Consider the following 23,987-nt stretch of genomic DNA (forward strand, 5'->3'; position numbering starts at 1 on the left):
ATTGCAATCTATGTGGCCAGCTTATAAAATGATCCATAGAGCTTAAATAACAGCAGCCTATGCAGGTTACAGTAACATAATACTCATAATGTGTGCCCGCTTGCCTACCTACGAGGTCTACTCTCAGGGCTTCTCTGACAGAGGAGAGCTCCAAGGTAGGCAAGTCTGCATGCCACTTCAGGAGGCGAGCTCCGACTGCCAGTTATTAAGACCCGCCTCCAAAATGCCATGATTTCCGGTTCTACTGGGAAGGGGCGTGGCTAAATTACACAAATTCATGACATTTAGCACCACCCCTCCATGTGGCGCTGCAATTTCTTGTATTATCTCCTCACCCTCATTCACAAGGAAGCGGGTGGAATATGGGAGATATGGAAACCATGGAGTTAATGTGGAACAGCAGGATTTCCCAGGTTTAGCAGAGCAACAGCAGTGGGACTGAAGGGTTCAGTCCAGGTTTTGCCTCAATCAGTTGTCAGCCAGAAGCTAGGCTAATTAATTAACAGCACCTGTAATCTGCCTTTAAGCATGTCCTCAGGGAATAGAGACATTGCTCCTGATGGTAGTTAGTGTCCATGCGATAGGTGGGAGTGAGGGGGTTACGTTAGGATCCATTTGGAACATGCACTGTTTGTGATTAGCAGTATTTGGACTGTTATCTGCTGTTGTGAGAACTGCCTGTAAACCTGAACTGCAAACCCTGCATATGGAGCTGTTTCCTGCCTGAGGTGGAAATAAAAGTCTGTTGGATTTTCCCCCGTCTATGTGATTCCTGTCACAATATACACACATGTGCAGTATGTAGAATATATTTATTGTTCCCTTATTCTTGTTCTTACAGTGCCCCAGAATGGGCGGAGGTTGACCCAAAAGTGAGAGCTGAGCTTAATTTTAAGTGCGATGATGGTGAAACTTGGTGAGTAAACACTGTGAGAATGTACACACCTCCTTGTGTCAAATTCCTCAGCCCCAGCCGGGGTTCACTAGACAAGGAACATAGAGAAATGACTAGATATACAGGATGAATGCAAACACCGTCTTGCAGCAAACGCCTGGTGGTAGCTAAATATAATGGCCCTCATTCCGAGTTGTTCGCTCGCAAGCCGATTGTAGCAGAGTTACACACGCTAAGCCTACGCCTACTGGGAGTGTATCTTAGCTTCTTAAAAGTGCGACCGAAGTATGCGCAATATTGCGATCACAAACGAGTTAGCAGTTTTTGAGTAGCTTCAGACTTACTCTGCCTGTGCGATCAGTTCAGTGCTTTTCGTTCCTGGCTGACGTCACAAACACACCCAGCGTTCGGCCAGGCACTCCCACCGTTTCTCCGGCCACTCCTGCGTTTTGTCCGGAAACGGTAGCGTTTCCTGCCACACGCCCCTAAAACGCCGTGTTTCCGCCCAGTAACACCCATTTCCTGTCAATCACACTACGATCGCCGGAGCGATGAAAAAGCCGTGAGTAAACTTACTTTCACCATAGTAAATTTACTTGGCGCATGCGCAGTGCGAACATTGCGCATGCGCACTAAGCGGATTCTCTCTACGATGCGATGAAAAACTCCGAGCGAACAACTCGGAATGAGGGCCAATGTTTTCAATTCAGAGTGCAATCACTAACACACGATGAATGATTCAGAGTCCCGTGCTTTGGTGATATCGGACGCAGTTGAGTGATATTTTTTTACTGCTTATGTGTGTGTAAAGCAGCACTCCCTGAATCAGGCCCAGTAACAATTAAGTGAATATATCTAGTGAGACAAACAGCACCAGGGGCAAAATTTACTATCGTTTGATTTTCATTTAGAAGGGATTTTGGCATTCTGATTGAACAGATGTACTAAAGACCAAATCGAACATCAAATCACCAAATTCAACTCACTTCCCAATTTTATACACTCGATACTGTATGGAATACAGTATTAATGTTTACCACTATAGATGGTCTCTAGTATAGGCTGCATTAAACATTTAAATAATATATAGAAGTGGTCAGGAAAAGGTTAAAACATACTATAAGAAATAAGTAAACATAATAGAACCAGTACTGCACTTTCTAAGCACACATTCTCACACCTCATGGTAAGACTCCTGTCTCTTCTTACTGGTAGCTACTCTCTGGTCCAGTGCACTGACTGAGGATCAATCATATCCACACACGCGGCAAACTTGGTAGAAGACGCTGCTACCACTAGGCATGAAAACTGCACTCTAGTAATCCTATTATGGGGGGTCATTCCGAGTTGATCGCTCGCTGCTGATTTTCGCAGCGCAGCGATCAGGTGAAAAATGGCATTTCTGCGCATGCCCCGCAATGCGCACGCACGACGTACGGGTACAAAGCCCTTTGTGGTTGTGCTCAGATTCTAGCAAAATTTTCTGTCGCACTGACGGCTGCAAGAAGATTGACAGGAAGGGGGCGTTTCTGGGTGTCAACTGACTGTTTCCAGGGAGCGTTTGCAAAAACGCAGGCGTGTCTGAAAAATAGCAGGCGTGGCTGGGTGTTCACTGGGCGGGTGTATGACGTCAAGTCCGGACACAAATAGGCTGAAGTGATCGCAAGGGGTGGTCTTCATGTGACCGCCGGTCAGCTGACCGACAGTCACATGACCTCCTCGGTGAGCCCGACGGCTCACTATCCCGATGGTCGGCATGCCGACCAACAGGGACTATTTCCACTCGTGGGTGTCCACGACACCCATAGAGTGGGAATAGAACCTGTGGCGACCGCAGGTCGCCACCGAGCCCGCAGCGTGGCGAGCGCAGCGAGCCCGCAAGGGGCTTGCTGCACTCGCCCCTCCCCGCCGGGATCCCGGCGTCGGTATGCTGCCGGGATCCCGGCGTCGGTAAGGTGACTGGCGGTCAGGAGACCGCCGGTCACCCGTACTACACCCATCGCAAGCGCTGAGTAGGTTCAGAGCTACTCAGAAACTGCACAAACTGTTTTGCAGAGCTCGGCTGCACATGCGTTCGCACTTCTGCTAAGCTATAATACACTCCCCAGTGGGCGGCGGCATAGCGTTTGCATGGCTGCTAAAAACTGCTAGCGAGCGATCAACTCGGAATGACCCCTATTATACCATTGCTGTTGTCATAATTTGAGCTACTTGCCAAGAGAAGGGGGTTTCCAGGCAACCGGAAACATTACCCCCGCATTTGCCTATGGGTGGGGGTAGGGGACAGGGGCGGTCAGGAGATCTAAACATTTGGGGATTTGAGGTTTGATTTATTGTTCGATTTTGAGTTCGATTTCAAAACAAACTTTAGTAACTGAGGGCATTTTATGTTGGGCTATGGGAAAACATCGATGTTTCCCAGAAATTCGATTTCTATTTGGATGTGAGTTTGAATTTGGTAATAGATTTGACATTCAATTCGGTCTTTAGTAAATCTGTTCAACCCAAATCGCATGGAAATCGATTGGAAACAGAATGCCAAATCCCTTGAATCAACAAAATCAAATTTTAGTAAATATATCCCCAGGTAGCAGAAAAAAATATGTTTTTTACCTTGAAGTCATCGTCCGATTGCTCCGTAATTCTCTCTGCTCTCGGCAGGCTGCCGTTTCTTTCTTTCCTAGTTGAGTTTTACAGAGTGGAAATCTGTAACCTCAACCTGGACACCGTGTGCCGTGACGAGAACCATCGGTGGTACGTATCAGAATTTAAGGGGAGCTGGACGGCCGGCAGCACCGCAGGAGGAAGCAAGGACAACGGTAAGAGAGATGTGATCTACCATCATTGTCATTATTACACCCATAATGGGTTTTCCCACCTTCTGACAATTTGATTCGCACCTTTCCTCCTGCAACTTTTTCTAGAGACATCAAACTCAAGTGTTTTATGCACTAAGCCCTTGGATATGACACAAATCTGCTTGTTGTTCGAAAGCATTGCCTGAATCCCATTGCCAGACATATAATGCAACATATTTTGTAAAAGTTGCAGGAAGGTGTGCTTAAAGTGAACTGCCTAGTATGCTCTGGGTTGTAGTAGTGTTTTTCAATTTCTCATTATATTTTAGCCACTGGTGGTAATTTTTAATTTTATAAAGAAATCAGCAGTATGTTACTCAGACCAGGCCGAAGATTTACTAATGCGTCTAATCAGTAGTATGTTACTCAGACCAGGCGGAAGATTTACTAACGCGTCTAATCAGTAGTATGTTACTCAGACCAGGGGGGAGATATACTAACGCGTCTAATCAGCAGTATATTACTTAGGCCAGGGGGAAGATTGCTGATAGATGCAGCTATTTCCAACTGCTTCCCAATCTCATCGGGTCAGTAAAATCATATCTGTGCAATTCTATCTATATGGAGGTATTGCTTACAGATCCAGCTGGCTCTGATCCAAACCACTCAAACTGCAACTTGCGTAGTCAGCCTCAGACAATACCCTGGCAGCCTCAGCGGGCCGCCCCCCTCAGGTCCCAGCGCCCATAGGCAGCTGCCTAATGGAAGGGCCGACCCTGCCCTCTCATGATTGTCTCTTACACACAACATTTTCTCCTCTCTTATTAATACTCGTCTTTCTCAACTAGCAACATTTTGGACCAACCCGCAGTTCCGGATCACCCTGGAGGACGCCGATGGTGACCACAATGGAAACGCAGACGCACCTTGCTGTACGATCGTTGTGAGCCTAATGCAGAAAGAGCGCAGGAGGAAGAAACCACAAGGAGAGGATTTATTTGCGATTGGTTACTATATATATAAGGTTAGTGTCAGTTTGTTTAAGACTGGTTTGTCAGGTGCCCGCCATTCCTGTTTCCATGAAGTCAGGATGCCAGGAGGCCGCTCACCGCTAACTCTATTCCATCCCCACCCCCACTCAGACCGGTCGTGACTTGGGAACTACAGTAGTATATAGGTCACTAAGGATTTCAGCACTCAGACCTGCACTCACCCATGGGCTACAGATCTAAATGGATCCTTCTCCAATGCAGGTGGTCACTCCCATACACACCTATAGCTGCCACCATATACTGTATAACAGGGGTGGCCAACCAGTCAGAGACAAAGAGCCAAGAAATCTTGTTAGGTACTTTAAAGAGCCGACTTCAAGCCGAAGGCGCACTTGCACAAATGGGGTGTGTTTTTTTGGGGGGATTGTTAGTGTAGGCCACTAGTGGGCCTGCCACTAAGAGAGCTTAGTGTGTGGCGCACTCTTTTGAAATGATTATTTTGTATTAAAAATATTTCAAACTTTTATTTCCATATCTAAAAGAATGTTACAGGAAGGACAGGTATCCTATCCTATTTGATAGCCTGAAGAAAATGCAGAAACATTTGTTTTTTTAATATTTTGCTATTATTTTATATATCTAAAATATGAATATAAAATTCATATATTTCTTTGCCTATTTTTTTGCCTATAAGGTAGGATCCTCACACTGATGTTAATGATCTTTCGATTTATTATTTTAGGCAAAGAAGGGAAAGAAAAAAGGAATGTGATTAAATAAGCAATATGAAATATTAATTAATTTATTCAGTGCTAATTAGGCTACTGGTAGGCTCTCTTAAGAGACTATATCATGTAAGTGATACCATACACTGAATGAGCGATAGCCTATAATATTTTTGCAAGAAAAATGTCACTAGTATATGTACCAAGGAGTGAGGTTTTGGGAATAGATATAAGCAACATGAAAAGAGAATACTATGAATTACATGGAAATTTTGTAACATATATGCACTCTTTCCGTCAGTCTACTGTTCAAGACTGCAGTAATAGTGTTAATGTAATTTAATACAATTTTGTATCCACTATTCTGCAACAGTGTATATATGATAAACAATCCATACTGGAGACCAGATAATAAATACACTGTCTCAAGTATACTTGTCAGAGGAGACAGACATACCAAAAAACAAAGATTGCTTATTGCTGACTGAAAATGAATTAAAGATAATAATAATAATAATCTGATTTCAATAGTGTATGAGTAGGATATGCATGTTCATGTCGCATTCTATTCTAATAATACATTTTTAATCTCCTTTCTTCAAAGGAGAGAAAGGGGAAAAAGGTTACCATTACCATTCTTCAATTAACTGTGAACAATGGCCCTCATTCCGAGTTGTTCGCTCGGTATTTTTCATCGCATCGCAGTGAAATTCCGCTTAGTGCGCATGCGCAATTTTCGCACTGCGACTGCGCCAAGTAACTTTGCTATGAAGATAGTATTTTTACTCACGGCTTTTTCATCGCTCCGGCGATCGTAATGTGATTGACAGGAAATGGGTGTTACTGGGCGGAAACACAGCGTTTTAGGGGCGTGTGGCTGAAAACGCTACCGTTTCCGGAAAAAACGCAGGAGTGGCCGGAGAAACGGGGGAGTGGTTGGGCGAACGCTGGGTGTGTTTGTGACGTCAAACCAGGAACGACAAGCACTGAACTGATCGCACAGGCAGAGTAAGTGTGGAGCTACTCTAAAACTGCTAAGTAGTTTGTAATCGCAATATTGCGAATACATCGGTCGCAATTTTAAGAAGCTAAGATACACTCCCAGTAGGCGTAGGCTTAGCGTGTGTAACTCTGCTAAATTCGCCTTGCGACCGATCAACTCGGAATGAGGGCCAATATATCCCTGGTATAAGAATTCAAGCAAAATTGTGATTTAAGTGAAGCCTTTTTCTGGATCACAATTAGGTTAGTCGTCGGCACATGGACCAATTAATTCCCACTCTGAGTGGTAAAATACTTCATGTTGAATAGGCACTGTCAATTATAAGCAGTAAGCTCATTATAGTTACGCTCTTAGGAAATCAATATATTCCCCAGACACACCACAATTTGATGTCATTTGCTGAATATTCACAGATAAATCTATAAGCATTTCATTTATGATGAGTGTATAGACATCCTTTCATAAACAAGGCACAAACACAAGAGATGCAAAAGGAGCTCCAGGTGTATGGAAACGGATTCCCTTTCTGCTTTTGCTCCATGTACCCTTGTGGGCAGTGAATGCGAGCAATGAGAGCAGGGAAAAGCCGTCCACCTGGGGCTGAAGGGAAAGAAAAGTGCGGGCTGCTTCTGCTGTCCACGCTTGGTATCTTCCTCCCCTGTTACATTCGAGCATTGCAGGGGGCCCCCAGATACCCCGCAATGGATGAGAGGGCAGCCCTGAGTACCTGATCAGCGTGCGCCCGTTGCGTGGTAAGTAATCGTGCCAATTCTCTGTGTACTAATACCACTGCAGGTAAAATCTCTTCATTTAGCAGCCTCAGCAAGAGATAGACGCTGGATCGAATGATTGTATGTAAATGTCCCGTTTGTTCAGTACATGCTATAGAAGCCGGACACCAGAGCAGGGGCTTCCCTTGCCCGATGTATCAGGTGTATCTGTGCGCAGTGTTCACCAGGGGTAAATCCCCTGTGTCCTGGTGAAGTTTCTATACTTCGGATCCTCAGCGGGGAGAAGAGACGCCGGGTCGGGTGATTCCCGTAATCACCCGAATTAAAAAAACTAATTTTTCTGCATTTTCTTCAGGCTATCAAATAGGATAGGATGCCTGTCCTTCCTGTAACATTCTTTTAGATATGGAAATAAAAGTTTGAAATATTTTTAATACAAAATAATCATTTCAAAAGAGTGCGCCACACACTAAGCTCTCTTAGTGGCAGGCCCACTAGTGGCCTACACTAACAATCCCCCCAAAAAATACTTTAATCTTGCTTAGTGGCGCACCTCCAACCCTCATTGACTCTTAGAAGGACCTCTCAGTGGCCCTTATTTGAATTTCTTTCTCAAATGGTTGGTTTATACACTTTATATCCTATAATTTTCTTAGTTACCAGTGCAGTATCTATTGGGCTTTTGTGTCCTCCCCCTTAGAAAACAAATGGGGTGTGACCTTGTGCCTGCTAGGCCACGCCCCTGGTATAAAATACATTGAAAAAGCCGCTTCTACATCAAATAATTTAAAAAGCCAGATCCGCAGAAAACATATTGAAAAGCCATATTCACATGATACGCTTCAGTTCCACCATGTGTCACTCCAGCCAGCACCCGCCTGTGTCACCCGCCTGTGTCACTCCAGCCAGCACCCGCCTGTGTCACTCCAGCCAGCACCCGCCTGTGTCACTCCAGCCAGCACCCGCCTGTGTCACACCAGCCAGCACCCGCCTGTGTCACTCCAGCCAGCACCCGCCTGTGTCACTCCAGCCAGCACCCTCCTGTGTCACCCGCCTGTGTCACTCCAGCCAGCACCCGCCTGTGTCACTCCAGCCAGCACCCGCCTGTGTCACTCCAGCCAGCACCCGCCTGTGTCACTCCAGCCAGCACCCGCCTGTGTCACTCCAGCCAGCACCCTCCTGTGTCACTCCAGCCAGCACCCTTCTGTGTCACTCCAACCAGCACCCTCCTATGTCACTCCAACCAGCACCCGCCTGTATCACTCCAGCCAGCTCCCCCTATGTGTCACTCCAGCCAGCACCCGCCTGTGTCACTCCAGCCAGCACCCGCCTGTGTCACTCCAGCCAGCACCCGCCTGTGTCACTCCAGCCAGCACCCGCCTGTGTCACTCCAGCCAGCACCCGCCTGTGTCACTCCAGCCAGCACCCGCCTGTGTCACTCCAGCCAGCACCCTCCTGTGTCACTCCAGCCAGCACCCTCCTGTGTCACTCCAGCCAGCACCCTTCTGTGTCACTCCAACCAGCACCCTCCTATGTCACTCCAACCAGCACCCGCCTGTATCACTCCAGCCAGCTCCCCCTATGTGTCACTCCAGCCAGCACCCGCCTGTGTCACTCCAGCCAGCACCCGCCTGTGTCACTCCAGCCAGCACCCGCCTGTGTCACTCCAGCCAGCACCCTCCTGTGTCACTCCAGCCAGCACCCGCCTCTGTCACTCCAGCCAGCACCCTTCTGTGTCACTCCAGCCAGCACCCTCCTATGTCACTCCAGCCAGCACCCTTCTGTGTCACTCCAGCCAGCTCCCTCCTATGTCACTCCAGCCAGCACCCTTCTGTGTCACTCCAGCCAGCTCCCCCTATGTGTCACTCCAGCCAGCACCCGCCTGTGTCACTCCAGCCAGCACCCGCCTGTGTCACTCCAGCCAGCACCCGCCTGTGTCACTCCAGCCAGCTCCCCCATGTGTCACTCCAGCCAGCACCCGCCTGTGTCACTCCAGCCAGTACCCGCCTGTGTCACTCCAGCCAGCACCCGCCTGTGTCACTCCAGCCAGCACCCGCCTGTGTCACTCCAGCCAGCACCCGCCTGTGTCACACTCCAGCCAGCACCCGCCTGTGTCACACTCCAGCCAGCACCCGCCTGTGTCACACTCCAGCCAGCACTCACCTGTGTCACACTCCAGCCAGCACCCGCCTGTGTCACACTCCAACCAGCACCCTCCTATGTCACTCCAGCCAGCACCCGCCTGTATCACTCCAGCCAGCTCCCCCTATGTGTCACTCCAGCCAGCACCCGCCTGTGTCACTCCAGCCAGCACCCGCCTGTGTCACTCCAGCCAGCACCCGCCTGTGTCACTCCAGCCAGCACCCTCCTGTGTCACTCCAGCCAGCACCCGCCTGTGTCACTCCAGCCAGCTCCCCCATGTGTCACTCCAGCCAGCACCCGCCTGTGTCACTCCAGCCAGCTCCCCCATGTGTCACTCCAGCCAGCTCCCCCATGTGTCACTCCAGCCAGCACCCGCCTGTGTCACTCCAGCCAGCACCCGCCTGTGTCACTCCAGCCAGCACCCGCCTGTGTCACTCCAGCCAGCTCCCTCCTGTGTCACACCAGCCAGCTCCCCCATGTGTCACACCAGCCAGCTCCCCCATGTGTCACTCCAGCCAGCTCCCCCATGTGTCACTACAGCCAGCACCCGCCTGTGTCACTCCAGCCAGCACCCTCCTGTGTCACTCCAGCCAGCACCCGCCTGTGTCACTCCAGCCAGCTCCCCCATGTGTCACTCCAGCCAGCACCCGCCTGTGTCACTCCAGCCAGCACCCGCCTGTGTCACTCCAGCCAGCACCCGCCTGTGTCACTCCAGCCAGCACTCGCCTGTGTCACTCCAGCCAGCACCCGCCTGTGTCACTCCAGCCAGCACCCGCCTGTGTCACTCCAGCCAGCACCCGCCTGTGTCACTCCAGCCAGCACCCGCCTGTGTCACTCCAGCCAACACCCGCCTGTGTCACTCCAGCCAGCACCCGCCTGTGTCACTCCAGCCAGCACCCGCCTGTGTCACACTCCAGCCAGCACCCGCCTGTGTCACACTCCAGCCAGCACCCGCCTGTGTCACACTCCAGCCAGCACCCGCCTGTGTCACACTCCAGCCAGCACCCGCCTGTGTCACACTCCAGCCAGCACCCACCTGTATCACACTCCAGCCAGCACCCGCCTGTGTCACACTCCAGCCAGCACCCGCTTTTGTCACTCCAGCCAGCACCCGCCTGTGTCACTCCAGCCAGCACCCGCCTATGTCACTCCAGCCAGCTCCCCCATGTGTCACTCCAGCCAGCTCCCCCATGTGTCACTCCAGCCAGCTCCCCCATGTGTCACTCCAGCCAGCACCCGCCTGTGTCACTCCAGCCAGCACCCGCCTGTGTCACTCCAGCCAGCACCCGCCTGTGTCACACTCCAGCCAGCACCCGCCTGTGTCACACTCCAGCCAGCACCCGCCTGTGTCACACTCCAGCCAGCACCCGCCTGTGTCACACTCCAGCCAGCACCCGCCTGTGTCACACTCCAGCCAGCACCCGCCTGTGTCACACTCCAGCCAGCACCCGCCTGTGTCACACTCCAGCCAGCACCCGCCTGTGTCACACTCCAGCCAGCACCCGCCTGTGTCACACTCCAGCCAGCACCCGCCTGTGTCACACTCCAGCCAGCACCCTCCTGTGTCACTCCAGCCAGCACCCTCCTGTGTCACTCCAGCCAGCACCCTCCTGTGTCACTCCAACCAGCACCCTCCTGTGTCACTCCAGCCAGCACCCGCCTGTATCACTCCAGCCAGCTCCCCCTATGTGTCACTCCAGCCAGCACCCTTCTGTGTCACTCCAACCAGCACCCTCCTATGTCACTCCAGCCAGCACCCGCCTGTATCACTCCAGCCAGCTCCCCCTATGTGTCACTCCAGCCAGCACCCGCCTGTGTCACTCCAGCCAGCACCCGCCTGTGTCACTCCAGCCAGCACCCTCCTGTGTCACTCCAGCCAGCACCCGCCTGTGTCACTCCAGCCAGCTCCCCCATGTGTCACTCCAGCCAGAACCCGCCTGTGTCACTCCAGCCAGCTCTCCCATGTGTCACTCCAGCCAGCTCCCCCATGTGTCACTCCAGCCAGCTCCCGCCTGTGTCACTCCAGCCAGCACCCGCCTGTGTCACTCCAGCCAGCACCCGCCTGTGTCACTCCAGCCAGCTCCCTCCTGTGTCACATCAGCCAGCTCCCCCATGTGTCACACCAGCCAGCTCCCCCATGTGTCACTCCAGCCAGCTCCCCCATGTGTCACTACAGCCAGCACCCGCCTGTGTCACTCCAGCCAGCACCCTCCTGTGTCACTCCAGCCAGCACCCGCCTGTGTCACTCCAGCCAGCTCCCCCATGTGTCACTCCAGCCAGCACCCGCCTGTGTCACTCCAGCCAGCACCCGCCTGTGTCACTCCAGCCAGCACCCGCCTGTGTCACTCCAGCCAGCACTCGCCTGTGTCACTCCAGCCAGCACCCGCCTGTGTCACTCCAGCCAGCACCCGCCTGTGTCACTCCAGCCAGCACCCGCCTGTGTCACTCCAGCCAACACCCGCCTGTGTCACTCCAGCCAGTACCCGCCTGTGTCACTCCAGCCAGTACCCGCCTGTGTCACTCCAGCCAGCACCCGCCTGTGTCACTCCAGCCAGCACCCGCCTGTGTCACACTCCAGCCAGCACCCGCCTGTGTCACACTCCAGCCAGCACCCGCCTGTGTCACACTCCAGCCAGCACCCGCCTGTGTCACACTCCAGCCAGCACCCGCCTGTGTCACACTCCAGCCAGCACCCGCCTGTATCACACTCCAGCCAGCACCCACCTGTGTCACACTCCAGCCAGCACCCGCTTTTGTCACTCCAGCCAGCACCCGCCTGTGTCACTCCAGCCAGCACCCGCCTGTGTCACTCCAGCCAGCTCCCCCATGTGTCACTCCAGCCAGCTCCCCCATGTGTCACTCCAGCCAGCTCCCCCATGTGTCACACCAGCCAGCACCCGCCTGTGTCACTCCAGCCAGCACCCGCCTGTGTCACTCCAGCCAGCACCCGCCTGTGTCACACTCCAGCCAGCACCCGCCTGTGTCACACTCCAGCCAGCACCCGCCTGTGTCACACTCCAGCCAGCACCCGCCTGTGTCACACTCCAGCGAGCACCCGCCTGTGTCACACTCCAGCCAGCACCCGCCTGTGTCACACTCCAGCCAGCACCCGCCTGTGTCACACTCCAGCCAGCACCCGCCTGTGTCACACTCCAGCCAGCACCCGCCTGTGTCACACTCCAGCCAGCACCCTCCTGTGTCACTCCAGCCAGCACCCTCCTGTGTCACTCCAGCCAGCACCCTCCTGTGTCACTCCAGCCAGCACCCTCCTGTGTCACTCCAACCAGCACCCTCCTGTGTCACTCCAGCCAGCACCCGCCTGTATCACTCCAGCCAGCTCCCCCTATGTGTCACTCCAGCCAGCACCCTTCTGTGTCACTCCAACCAGCACCCTCCTATGTCACTCCAGCCAGCACCCGCCTGTATCACTCCAGCCAGCTCCCCCTATGTGTCACTCCAGCCAGCACCCGCCTGTGTCACTCCAGCCAGCACCCGCCTGTGTCACTCCAGCCAGCACCCTCCTGTGTCACTCCAGCCAGCACCCTCCTGTGTCACTCCAGCCAGCACCCGCCTGTGTCACTCCAGCCAGCTCCCCCATGTGTCACTCCAGCCAGCACCCGCCTGTGTCACTCCAGCCAGCTCCCCCATGTGTCACTCCAGCCAGCTCCCCCATGTGTCACTCCAGCCAGCACCCGCCTGTGTCACTCCAGCCAGCACCCGCCTGTGTCACTCCAGCCAGCACCCGCCTGTGTCACTCCAGCCAGCTCCCTCCTGTGTCACACCAGCCAGCTCCCCCATGTGTCACACCAGCCAGCTCCCCCATGTGTCACTCCAGCCAGCTCCCCCATGTGTCACTCCAGCCAGCACCCGCCTGTGTCACTCCAGCCAGCACCCTCCTGTGTCACTCCAGCCAGCACCCGCCTGTGTCACTCCAGCCAGCTCCCCCATGTGTCACTCCTGCCAGCACCCGCCTGTGTCACTCCAGCCAGCACCCGCCTGTGTCACTCCAGCCAGCACCCGCCTGTGTCACTCCAGCCAGCACTCGCCTGTGTCACTCCAGCCAGCACCCGCCTGTGTCACTCCAGCCAGCACCCGCCTGTGTCACTCCAGCCAGCACCCGCCTGTGTCACTCCAGCCAACACCCTCCTGTGTCACTCCAGCCAGCACCCGCCTGTGTCACTCCAGCCAGCACCCGCCTGTGTCACTCCAGCCAGCACCCGCCTGTGTCACTCCAGCCAGCACCCGCCTGTGTCACACTCCAGCCAGCACCCGCCTGTGTCACACTCCAGCCAGCATCCGCCTGTGTCACACTCCAGCCAGCACCCGCCTGTGTCACACTCCAGCCAGCACCCGCCTGTGTCACACTCCAGCCAGCACCCGCCTGTGTCACACACCAGCCAGCACCCGCCTGTGTCACACTCCAGCCAGCACCCGCCTGTGTCACACTCCAGCCAGCACCCGCCTGTGTCACACTCCAGCCAGCACCCGCCTTTGTCACTCCAGCCAGCACCCGCCTGTGTCACTCCAGCCAGCACCCGCCTGTGTCACTCCAGCCAGCTCCCCCATGTGTCACTCCAGCCTGCTCCCCCATGTGTCACTCCAGCCAGCTCCCCCATGTGTCACACCAGCCAGCACCCGCCTGTGTCACTCCAGCCAGCACCCGCCTGTGTCACTCCAGCCAGCACCCGCCTGTGTCACTCCAGCCAGCACCCGCCTGTGTCACTCCAGCCAGCACCCGCCTGTGTCACACTCCAGCCAGCACCCGCCTGTGTCACACTCCAGCCAGCACCCGCCTGTGTCACACTCCAGCCAGCACCCGCCTGTGTCACACTCCAGCCAGCACCCGCCTGTGTCACACTCCAGCCAGCACCCGCCTGTGTCACACTCCAGCCAGCACCCGCCTGTGTCACACTCCAGCCAGCACCCTCCTGTGTCACTCCAGCCAGCACCCTCCTGTGTCACTCCAGCCAGCACCCGCCTGTGTCACTCCAACCAGCACCCTCCTGTGTCACTCCAGCCAGCACCCGCCTGTATCACTCCAGCCAGCTCCCCCTATGTGTCACTCCAGCCAGCACCCGCCTGTGTCACTCCAGCCAGCACCCGCCTGTGTCACTCCAGCCAGCACCCGCCTGTGTCACTCCAGCCAGCACCCGCCTGTGTCACTCCAGCCAGCACCCGCCTGTGTCACTCTAGCCAGCTCCCCCATGTGTCACTCCAGCCAGCACCCGCCTGTGTCACTCCAGCCAGCTCCCCCATGTGTCACTCCAGCCAGCTGCCCCATGTGTCACTCCAGCCAGCACCCGCCTGTGTCACTCCAGCCAGCACCCGCCTGTGTCACTCCAGCCAGCACCCGCCTGTGTCACTCCAGCCAGCTCCCTCCTGTGTCACACCAGCCAGCTCCCCCATGTGTCACACCAGCCAGCTCCCCCATGTGTCACTCCAGCCAGCTCCCCCATGTGTCACTCCAGCCAGCTCCCCCATGTGTCACTCCAGCCAGCTCCCCCATGTGTCACTCCAGCCAGCACCCGCCTGTGTCACTCCAGCCAGCTCCCCCATGTGTCACTCCAGCCAGCACCCGCCTGTGTCACTCCAGCCAGCACCCGCCTGTGTCACTCCAGCCAGCACCCGCCTGTGTCACTCCAGCCAGCTCCCCCATGTGTCACTCCAGCCAACACCCTCCTATGTCACTCCAGCCAGCACCGGCCTGTGTCACTCCAGCCAGCACCCGCCTGTGTCACACTCCAGCCAGCACCCGCCTGTGTCACACTCCAGCCAGCACCCGCCTGTGTCACACTCCAGCCAGCACCCGCCTGTGTCACACTCCAGCCAGCACCCGCCTGTGTCACACTCCAGCCAGCACCCGCCTGTGTCACACTCCAGCCAGCACCCGCCTGTGTCACACTCCAGCCAGCACCCGCCGGTGTCACTCCAGCCAGCACCCGCCTGTGTCACTCCAGCCAGCTCCCCCATGTGTCACTCCAGCCAGCACCCGCCTGTGTCACTCCAGCCAGCTCCCCCATGTGTCACTCCTGCCAGCTCCCTCTTGTGTCACACCAGCCAGCACCCGCCTGTGTCACTCCAGCCAGCACCCGCCTGTGTCACTCCAGCCAGCACCCGCCTGTGTCACTCCAGCCAGCACCCGCCTGTGTCACTCCAGCCAGCACCCGCCTGTGTCACACTCCAGCCAGCACCCGCCTGTGTCACACTCCAGCCAGCACCCGCCTGTGTCACACTCTAGCCAGCACCCGCCTGTGTCACACTCACTCCAGCCAGCACCCGCCTGTGTCACTGTCACTCCAGCCAGCACCCGCCTGTGTCACTGTCACTCCAGCCAGCACCCGCCTGTGTCACTGTCACTCCAGCCAGCACCCGCCTGTGTCACTGTCACTCCAGCCAGCACCCGCCTGTGTCACTCCAGCCAGCACCCGCCTGTGTCACTCCAGCCAGCACCCGCCTGTGTCACTCCAGCCAGCACCCGCCTGTGTCACTCCAGCCAGCACCCGCCTGTGTCACACCAGCCAGCACCCTCCTGTGTCACACCAGCCAGCACCCTCCTGTGTCACACCAGCCAGCACCCGCCTGTGTCACACCAGCCAGCACCCGCCTGTGTCACTCCAGCCAGCACCAGCCTGTGTCACTCCAGCCAGCACCAGCCTGTGTCACTCCAGCCAGCTCCCCCATGTGTCACACCAGCCAGCTCCCCCATGTGTCACACCAGCCAGCTCCCCCATGTGTCACTCCAGCCAGCTCCCCCATGTGTCACTCCAGCCAGCACCCTCCTGTGTCACTCCAGCCAGCACCCGCCTGTGTCACTCCAGCCAGCTCCCCCATGTGTCACTCCAGCCAGCACCCGCCTGTGTCACTCCAGCCAGCACCCGCCTGTGTCACTCCAGCCAGCACCCGCCTGTGTCACTCCAGCCAGCACCCGCCTGTGTCACTCCAGCCAGCACCCGCCTGTGTCACTCCAGCCAGCACCCGCCTGTGTCACTCCAGCCAGCTCCCCCATGTGTCACTCCAGCCAACACCCTCCTGTGTCACTCCAGCCAGCACCCGCCTGTGTCACTCCAGCCAGCACCCGCCTGTGTCACTCCAGCCAGCACCCGCCTGTGTCACACTCCAGCCAGCACCCGCCTGTGTCACACTCCAGCCAGCACCCGCCTGTGTCACACTCCAGCCAGCACCCGCCTGTGTCACACTCCAGCCAGCACCCGCCTGTGTCACACTCCAGCCAGCACCCGCCTGTGTCACACTCCAGCCAGCACCCGCCTGTGTCACACACCAGCCAGCACCCGCCTGTGTCACACTCCAGCCAGCACCCGCCGGTGTCACACTCCAGCCAGAACCCGCCGGTGTCACTCCAGCCAGCACCCACCTGTGTCACTCCAGCCAGCTCCCCCATGTGTCACTCCAGCCAGCACCCGCCTGTGTCACTCCAGCCAGCTCCCCCATGTGTCACTCCAGCCAGCTCCCCCATGTGTCACTCCTGCCAGCTCCCTCCTGTGTCACTCCAGCCAGCACCCGCCTGTGTCACTCCAGCCAGCACCCGCCTGTGTCACTCCAGCCAGCACCCGCCTGTGTCACACTCCAGCCAGCACCCGCCTGTGTCACACTCCAGCCAGCACCCGCCTGTGTCACACTCCAGCCAGCACCCGCCTGTGTCACACTCCAGCCAGCACCCACCTGTGTCACTGTCACTCCAGCCAGCACCCGCCTGTGTCACTGTCACTCCAGCCAGCACCCGCCTGTGTCACTGTCACTCCAGCCAGCACCCGCCTGTGTCACTGTCACTCCAGCCAGCACCCGCCTGTGTCACTGTCACTCCAGCCAGCACCCGCCTGTGTCACTCCAGCCAGCACCCGCCTGTGTCACTCCAGCCAGCACCCGCCTGTGTCACTCCAGCCAGCTCCCCCATGTGTCACTCCAGCCAACACCCTCCTATGTCACTCCAGCCAGCACCCGCCTGTGTCACTCCAGCCAGCACCCGCCTGTGTCACACTCCAGCCAGCACCCGCCTGTGTCACACTCCAGCCAGCACCCGCCTGTGTCACACTCCAGCCAGCACCCGCCTGTGTCACACTCCAGCCAGCACCCGCCTGTGTCACACTCCAGCCAGCACCCGCCTGTGTCACACTCCAGCCAGCACCCGCCTGTGTCACACTCCAGCCAGTACCCGCCTGTGTCACACTCCAGCCAGCACCCGCCGGTGTCACTCCAGCCAGCACCCGCCTGTGTCACTCCAGCCAGCTCCCCCATGTGTCACTCCAGCCAGCACCCGCCTGTGTCACTCCAGCCAGCTCCCCCATGTGTCACTCCTGCCAGCTCCCTCTTGTGTCACACCAGCCAGCACCCGCCTGTGTCACTCCAGCCAGCACCCGCCTGTGTCACTCCAGCCAGCACCCGCCTGTGTCACTCCAGCCAGCACCCGCCTGTGTCACTCCAGCCAGCACCCGCCTGTGTCACACTCCAGCCAGCACCCGCCTGTGTCACACTCCAGCCAGCACCCGCCTGTGTCACACTCTAGCCAGCACCCGCCTGTGTCACACTCACTCCAGCCAGCACCCGCCTGTGTCACTGTCACTCCAGCCAGCACCCGCCTGTGTCACTGTCACTCCAGCCAGCACCCGCCTGTGTCACTGTCACTCCAGCCAGCACCCGCCTGTGTCACTGTCACTCCAGCCAGCACCCGCCTGTGTCACTGTCACTCCAGCCAGCACCCGCCTGTGTCACTCCAGCCAGCACCCGCCTGTGTCACTCCAGCCAGCACCCGCCTGTGTCACTCCAGCCAGCACCCGCCTGTGTCACTCCAGCCAGCACCCGCCTGTGTCACTCCAGCCAGCACCCGCCTGTGTCACTCCAGCCAGCACCCGCCTGTGTCACACCAGCCAGCACCCGCCTGTGTCACACCAGCCAGCACCCGCCTGTGTCACTCCAGCCAGCACCCGCCTGTGTCACTCCAGCCAGCACCAGCCTGTGTCACTCCAGCCAGCACCCACCTGTGTCACTCCAGCCAGCTCCCCCATGTGTCACACCAGCCAGCTCCCCCATGTGTCACTCCAGCCAGCTCCCCCATGTGTCACTCCAGCCAGCTCCCCCATGTGTCACTCCAGCCAGCACCCTCCTGTGTCACTCCAGCCAGCACCCGCCTGTGTCACTCCAGCCAGCTCCCCCATGTGTCACTCCAGCCAGCACCCGCCTGTGTCACTCCAGCCAGCACCCGCCTGTGTCACTCCAGCCAGCACCCGCCTGTGTCACTCCAGCCAGCACCCGCCTGTGTCACTCCAGCCAGCACCCGCCTGTGTCACTCCAGCCAGCACCCGCCTGTGTCACTCCAGCCAGCTCCCCCATGTGTCACTCCAGCCAACACCCTCCTGTGTCACTCCAGCCAGCACCCGCCTGTGTCACTCCAGCCAGCACCCGCCTGTGTCACTCCAGCCAGCACCCGCCTGTGTCACACTCCAGCCAGCACCCGCCTGTGTCACACTCCAGCCAGCACCCGCCTGTGTCACACTCCAGCCAGCACCCGCCTGTGTCACACTCCAGCCAGCACCCGCCTGTGTCACACTCCAGCCAGCACCCGCCTGTGTCACACTCCAGCCAGCACCCGCCTGTGTCACACTCCAGCCAGCACCCGCCGGTGTCACACTCCAGCCAGAACCCGCCGGTGTCACTCCAGCCAGCACCCACCTGTGTCACTCCAGCCAGCTCCCCCATGTGTCACTCCAGCCAGCACCCGCCTGTGTCACTCCAGCCAGCTCCCCCATGTGTCACTCCTGCCAGCTCCCTCCTGTGTCACACCAGCCAGCACCCGCCTGTGTCACTCCAGCCAGCACCCGCCTGTGTCACTCCAGCCAGCACCCGCCTGTGTCACTCCAGCCAGCACCCGCCTGTGTCACACTCCAGCCAGCACCCGCCTGTGTCACACTCCAGCCAGCACCCGCCTGTGTCACACTCCAGCCAGCACCCGCCTGTGTCACACTCCAGCCAGCACCCGCCTGTGTCACTGTCACTCCAGCCAGCACCCGCCTGTGTCACTGTCACTCCAGCCAGCACCCGCCTGTGTCACTGTCACTCCAGCCAGCACCCGCCTGTGTCACTGTCACTCCAGCCAGCACCCGCCTGTGTCACTGTCACTCCAGCCAGCACCCGCCTGTGTCACTCCAGCCAGCACCCGCCTGTGTCACTCCAGCCAACACCCGCCTGTGTCACTCCAGCCAGCACCCGCCTGTGTCACTCCAGCCAGCACCCGCCTGTGTCACTCCAGCCAGCACCCGCCTGTGTCACTCCTGCCAGCACCCGCCTGTGTCACACCAGCCAGCACCCGCCTGTGTCACACCAGCCAGCACCCGCCTGTGTCACACCAGCCAGCACCCGCCTGTGTCACACCAGCCAGCACCCGCCTGTGTCACACCAGCCAGCACCCGCCTGTGTCACTCCAGCCAGCACCCGCCTGTGTCACACTCCAGCCAGCACCCGCCTGTGTCACACTCCAGCCAGCACCCGCCTGTGTCACACTCCAGCCAGCACCCGCCTGTGTCACACTCCAGCCAGCACCCGCCTGTGTCACACTCCAGCCAGCACCCGCCTGTGTCACACTCCAGCCAGCACCCGCCTGTGTCACACTCCAGCCAGCACCCGCCTGTGTCACACTCCAGCCAGCACCCGCCTGTGTCACACTCCAGCCAGCACCCGCCTGTGTCACACTCCAGCCAGCACCCGCCTGTGTCACTGTCACTCCAGCCAGCACCCGCCTGTGTCACTGTCACTCCAGCCAGCACCCGCCTGTGTCACTGTCACTCCAGCCAGCACCCGCCTGTGTCACTGTCACTCCAGCCAGCACCCGCCTGTGTCACTGTCACTCCAGCCAGCACCCGCCTGTGTCACTGTCACTCCAGCCAGCACCCGCCTGTGTCACTGTCACTCCAGCCAGCACCCGCCTGTGTCACTGTCACTCCAGCCAGCACCCGCCTGTGTCACTCCAGCCAGCACCCGCCTGTGTCACTCCAGCCAGCACCCGCCTGTGTCACTCCAGCCAGCACCCGCCTGTGTCACTCCAGCCAGCACCCGCCTGTGTCACTCCAGCCAGCACCCGCCTGTGTCACACCAGCCAGCACCCGCCTGTGTCACACCAGCCAGCACCCGCCTGTGTCACACCAGCCAGCACCCGCCTGTGTCACTCCAGCCAGCACCCGCCTGTGTCACTCCAGCCAGCACCCGCCTGTGTCACTCCAGCCAGCACCCGCCTGTGTCACTCCAGCCAGCACCCGCCTGTGTCACACTCCAGCCAGCACCCGCCTGTGTCACACTCCAGCCAGCACCCGCCTGTGTCACACTCCAGCCAGCACCCGCCTGTGTCACACTCCAGCCAGCACCCGCCTGTGTCACTGTCACTCCAGCCAGCACCCGCCTGTGTCACTGTCACTCCAGCCAGCACCCGCCTGTGTCACTGTCACTCCAGCCAGCACCCGCCTGTGTCACTGTCACTCCAGCCAGCACCCGCCTGTGTCACTGTCACTCCAGCCAGCACCCGCCTGTGTCACTGTCACTCCAGCCAGCACCCGCCTGTGTCACTGTCACTCCAGCCAGCACCCGCCTGTGTCACACTCCAGCCAGCACCCGCCTGTGTCACACTCCAGCCAGCACCCGCCTGTGTCACTCCAGCCAGCACCCGCCTGTGTCACTCCAGCCAGCACCCGCCTGTGTCACTCCAGCCAGCACCCGCCTGTGTCACTCCAGCCAGCACCCGCCTGTGTCACTCCAGCCAGCACCCGCCTGTGTCACTTCAGCCAGCACCCGCCTGTGTCACACCAGCCAGCACCCGCCTGTGTCACACCAGCCAGCACCCGCCTGTGTCACTCCAGCCAGCACCCGCCTGTGTCACTCCAGCCAGCACCCGCCTGTGTCACTCCAGCCAGCACCAGCCTGTGTCACTCCAGCCAGCACCCGCCTGTGTCACTCCAGCCAGCACCCACCTGTGTCACTCCAGCCAGCACCCACCTGTGTCACTCCAGCCAGCTCCCCCTATGTGTCACTCCAGCCAGCACCCACCTGTGTCACTCCAGCCAGCTCCCCCATGTGTATTTGGCTCCCTCATTTCTCAGTCGATGTAGTGCTGCTGCATGTCTGGCTGGAGTGCAGCGGTTTACAGATCTCTTGTGGTCACGTGACTTTGAGTGTTGGGAGTTACATTTGAATAAAGAAAGAGCCGCATGTGGCTCAAGAGTCACGCGTTGGCCACCACTGCTGTAGAAGCCCAATAGAAGCCTGTGACTTAATTACCCATTTGCGCACACTCGGCATTCTGATAGATAAAAGAGTTAACCCATAGATTAAGGGTTAACACAGCCAAGCAATCTATCTCTGCTAAACAGGCTACAGATCTGCGTAAAGCAATAAGACCATCAACTTATTAAATTGGGCTTTAATATACAAAAAAGTACAATACTTACAGAATATTAAAGCAATGAATAAAAATGACATATAGCAAACGGAAAAAAAAAACAAAAAAAACAATGATCTAATAAAAAGAGAAAATACAGATAATATAGAACATGCATACAAGCTTGTACAAATGCAGGTCTTTTCTGGTCAGCGTCATAACGAACCCAATTTTATCATTAATCAACCAAGTATACATTTATAAACATACAGGTATGAAACAGAGCTTTGTAAACTTTTGCAGTTGAGCTAATATTCAAGCGGTTTACAGATGTTAGATGTATTCTGCTACAGAGTAGGGTTGATTCTGCGTCGTAAGGATATATGTGCATGGACGCATGCAGCGTTTTTTAAGGCAATAAATCAGGCTTTCGCATCTGCCGGTAACTAGTCACTTAGAAACAAACTGTTATTGTCTTATGAACTAAGGGAGCTCAATTTCCGCAAATGACTGTTTGCATTGGAAATATAGATTGGTATTAAATGAAAATAGAAGTACATTACTCCAAAATGCATAGAGGGTTTCTGGATGTACCCCCTTGTACCCCCAACACTGTATATGAAATGTAATGGATTTTTTTAGGCTGATCTATAAGAATAATATTTACAATAATTACAGTCCCTTCAATCACCTTTTTTGCAGGTCCCGAAGAAGGTATGAGGTTCCTGCTGTCCCCTACACTCCGGAAGATCCAGGACTTTCTCTGTCTGTCATTCCCTCTTTTTCTCTATGTACACACGGATGGAGCGCGATTGTTTAAAACTATCTACCTGATCAGTGATGACGATTTTGGGGGGGGTGAGGCTAGTTAGATTGATTGATCACCAGATTGTGACATTAGTCCTAAACAATCACGGTCCATCTGAATGTGTGTATTTAAATAATTCCTAAATGCTTCTTCTTGCCTGTTGTTTTACACTTATAGGGTGTGTTCTGATATTTCCAATGCCTGACCACAATTTCTAGGGATATTTTACCAGTGACTGGCACATACAATATGGACGTAGAATTCTAACCCTTCCAGTACAACCCAACCACTGGAAGTCATCGTATTAATTATGTATTTTATGTGCTAGTAAATTAAGCCTTAAATATAGGCCAGTTCCATTTTCCTTCGCTGGCAACATTTGTACGCCTGGGAGATCCCTTTTCAGATTGGTCTACAATGTGGGCATTATGTGGAAAGTTGGCCACACAGGTGTATACTGTTGGGTCTACGTCTTCCGTCTGCATTATATTAATGCATCATTAAGTGGAGATAATTGGATTTTATCATGTCACCATTGCCAATAATTACAGCACTGGGACTAATATATTGGTGAGATAGGGGCAGAAGGGCATTGATGGGCCCAACACTACACAGCACCCTGGGTAACCTGCACATTTGGGCATACTTTATAGTTGACCAGTTTCTTTAGAGGACTCCTTGGCACCGAAAAATGGGGGAGCCAGACAAAGTAACCCCGCCATTAAGGTATGGTGCACTATAATATGTGCACTATAATATGGAAGGACGAGCCCCCAACTGAGCTTCTCCTTTAAATGGCGCAGTAAATAATACAGTATAAACACAAAATAATCCAAAATACAATAGATGCAATATATAACAAAGAGACAAAGCAACAGACTGAGAGTAAATGAAACCGTACAACTAAACTGTGTATTACATGTCTGTGCAGACTGTCTCAGAGGTCCCGATGGGGAAGACCTTCTTCCAGAAAAATAAAGAGGTTGCTCGCGTAGACATCTACAGATACTCCCGCGAGGTGTCAAACCGCTTCCAGCTTCCTATCGGGAAATACCTGATTGTTCCTACAACCTACAAACCCAACGATGAAGCCGATTTTTGTCTTCGTATCTTCACAGAGAGAAACGTTTCAGCTCTGTAAGTGGAAGACTTTTAGGGGTACTGTAAGTCCAAGTAACCAACCAAATGCTTGGTGGAGTTCCCCTTTATGTTAGGACTGGGGGAAGGGGCAACTGCTGGGATTCCAACCCACAATCACTCTCCAACCAATACCTGTTTTGAGGGACAAAATGTCATGCTCACATTTATAATTCCGTTTATTATCAGGATAAATATTTTCACTAATTGACGATTATTGTATTTTAGTGAGGTTGGAAATGTGGTGGACACACATCTATATGAGGTAATATATATTCATATGTAGTTATTATGCTGTCACATAAATTTATAATCATCAGTGTTATACATGTATGTATGTCTCTCAATCACCAACATTTTATATCATTATATTAATTATC

The 23,987-nt window shown here is 55.8% G+C and overlaps 1 pseudogene; it reads left to right on the forward strand.

The window, feature by feature from the left end:
* LOC134910700 (calpain-8-like) overlaps window positions 1-23,987 on the forward strand; it is a 135,417-nt pseudogene that overhangs the window by 73,692 nt on the left and 37,738 nt on the right.

The sequence above is a fragment of the Pseudophryne corroboree genome, chromosome 4 (genome assembly GCF_028390025.1).
Source record: "Pseudophryne corroboree isolate aPseCor3 chromosome 4, aPseCor3.hap2, whole genome shotgun sequence".
NCBI classification, from domain to species: domain Eukaryota; kingdom Metazoa; phylum Chordata; class Amphibia; order Anura; family Myobatrachidae; genus Pseudophryne; species Pseudophryne corroboree.